General features: G+C 26.5%; 1 long non-coding RNA gene across 1 annotated transcript; it reads left to right on the top strand.

Moving 5' to 3' along the window:
* Window positions 1–885: 885 nt before the first annotated feature.
* LOC122503641 lies at window positions 886–2,516 on the top strand. Its single transcript, XR_006301768.1, has 2 exons — window positions 886–2,317; window positions 2,396–2,516. It is a non-coding gene; the product is annotated as an uncharacterized LOC122503641 (long non-coding RNA).
* The last annotated feature ends 612 nt before the right edge of the window (window positions 2,517–3,128 follow it).

Raw genomic sequence — 3,128 nt, 5'->3', positions numbered from 1 at the left:
GTCAATCTAAAGCTAAGTTATCTCTCAATTAAGCCAATTCAAGAATAAAATTGTTTCTAGTTCTTTAATTGAAACAAATAAGTGTAGCCGAGAGAAATAATAAAAATTATATAATTAATTAACACAAATATCAAAAAGGCGGGAGTCCTTAGATTTACTGTATAAGCGAAAAATACAGCATTGTCGATTAGGTATGCATATATTCGACAATAATAAGATATCAGTAACTCAAAACAAAAGTATCAAAACAAATTCAACTTACCGTTTACAGAGAAGCAAAATATATAAAATATTAGTTAAGCGAGCTATACAAGCAGGAAGATACTTCGGTATTAGAGAAGAAAAATGTTATATGTATATCCCATATCATACATTATTTAAATCAAATTGCATTCAATTATAATATATTCAAAGGATAGGTTATTTGGAGAAAAGATCGATTTAAAATAAACTTGATTTATACTTAAGGTATAGGATACATCATAACTCAAGCTGAATAGTCATGTAGTATTGTTTCAAGCATGCCAAATTTAATAAATCCTCAAAGTCCAATCCGGTTATTGCATTCCTTAATAAGCAGCCAGCATTTTGTAGTCCTTTTAAAGTTGAAAGGTGTAATCATCACAAGCTTTAAAAACCGGCATGTCTGCCGGCATGCATAAATCACAATTAAGCATTTACAGCAAAATGCAAACCAAACCAAACCTCAAATTATAAGCAGATAATATATATTAATTATTGTTTTGTTAATTGAAACGAATAATTAGGTGTTTATTAATTCAAATATTAATTTTAATTTGTATCAGAAAATAGTATCAAAAGTTTAACGTGTATTAAACACGTCTTTATTCTGTAACAGATCAAGCGAAACTCCAGTGATACAATTTCAAAAAACATAAAATATACAATAGTAAAGTCTATGACACAACACAAACTGTAGAAGAAAAAATATATAAAGATTGATTCACAGTGACAGAAATTCCTTCAAATAATATGAAGGTTATTTCATAGATGTATAGGTATGCACCGGAATTATTGTCCTTTAGTGTTTTTAGACTTAAAATTGATTTTTAAAAAAGGTTTTATTGAGACAAATTGGTACCAAAAACCATATTCCTCGGGTAGATATTTAAATTTTTGGTCCAACCATCATATTAATATTAAAAAGGGAATCATATTTTCTTTGGTGGATAAAACTATTTTACTATCTGAACCACATTTCCATGCTGAAAATTTAAATTTTATTTTTGAAAAATTAAAACAAAACAACTACCCTTATAATTTCATAAAAAAGAATATCGATCAAAGAATACAATTTTTGACTTTGAAAAATAATAATAATAACGTTATAAATTTTGACAGAAAATTGATCGAACCTTCACGCACTATAGTAATTCCATATGTGCCTGATATTCTCAAACCAACCATAAACCTATGTAAAAAATTAAATATCTCAATAGTCTTTTCAACCCTTATGAAACTTCATAACAATTTACTTCCATCCCCTAAGGACAGAATTCCAAAATTCGAGAAGACCAACGTTATATATAAATTAAGTTGTAATGATTGTAACGGCATATATATTGGCCAGACAATACAAGAACTAAGAAAAAGAGTTTCTGCTCATAAACATTCACAACTACGCAAAAAGACCAACACAGCGTTATGTAAACACTCTACGAATTTAAAACATACATTTTGCTTCGACCAAAACAGCGTTAAAATCTTAGATGTCGAAGGTTCTTATAGAAACAGAAACTTTTTAGAAATGTATTACATCGCAAAGGACTCAAATTCCGTAAATTTCCGAACTGATATTGACAATCTATCAATAATGTATTTTGATATTATTGGAACATGTGATAGAATTTCGAACACTAAAGGACAATAATTCCGGTGCATACCTATACATCTATGAAATAACCTTCATATTATTTGAAGGAATTTCTGTCACTGTGAATCAATCTTTATATATTTTTTCTTCTACAGTTTGTGTTGTGTCATAGACTTTACTATTGTATATTTTATGTTTTTTGAAATTGTATCACTGTCCTTTGTAATGATGAGCACATGTGTTATTTATTTTGTTTATTATTTTTATGTTTATTTATCAATTTGGAATGTTCTGTTGGATTTTTATTTGTTATAAAATGAAGGAAGTCTCGATGGTTCTTGTTCAAACAAGAATCCAGTAAATCCGAACAAATTTTATTCCATTTTTTGACAGGTCTCGATTTTGAGGTTATGTTGGCCTTTAAAAACTTTTCGAATTTAAATTTTTTAAAAGTTTTATAAATTTGTATCATTGAACAATGTGGTAGGTCTATTCCACACACAATGTTGCTATTGATTTCATATTTTCTATTTACTCAACTTTTTTATATTTTTTCTGTAGTCCTGATGAGCTGTGTTCACAGTGAAAATGCATTCGATGAAATAAAGTAATAATTGCTGATTTTTAACAACTTTCTCAAATCTTTTGGACCCAAGGCCACAATATAAACAATTTTATTTGACAAAAATTAAGGTCCTGAAAACACTCTACGTTCAAAAATTTTAATAAAATTCTTGGCAAAATATTAATTATTTTCAAAAAAAGTTCCTCAATTCAATGATTTTTAATATCTACTATTTAAATACAATTTTTTAAAAGGTATTCAATTATTTAAATATTTATTGTTAAAATTCTTTATGAGAATTCTAATTTAACAAACAAGCAATTATTCAATAAACAGTGTTTTTTGTATATGAATAATTGAAAACTAGTATAATTTTCTAATAAAAATAGATTTTATTTTGAAAAGTTTTCAAATTAAAATTTCTTATATTTTTAACTAACAATTCTGTGTAATTAATTTTTGAGAAAGTTTAATTGTGCATTTTTTTAAAAATTATTTGAAGTTTTCATTTTTTAATATGGGTGATTCTACAAAAGATGGAATTTTGATGTCTGAAGCATGTTTTGTATATTAATTTTGGAAAGAATAATTTTACTTTTAATGGAAATTGTAAATCTTAATGGTTTCTATTATGGCACAGAAAAAAAACCGATGAAAAAAAATATTTTTTTGCAAAAAATACACATTATAGTGCTAAATTCTCATTCGTCTGGCATGTCCCTTTGGGAG

The sequence above is a fragment of the Leptopilina heterotoma genome, unplaced genomic scaffold, assembly GCF_015476425.1.
Source record: "Leptopilina heterotoma isolate Lh14 unplaced genomic scaffold, ASM1547642v1 Lhet_267, whole genome shotgun sequence".
Lineage (NCBI taxonomy): Eukaryota > Metazoa > Arthropoda > Insecta > Hymenoptera > Figitidae > Leptopilina > Leptopilina heterotoma.
This window is presented reverse-complemented; position numbering and strand designations above follow the sequence as displayed.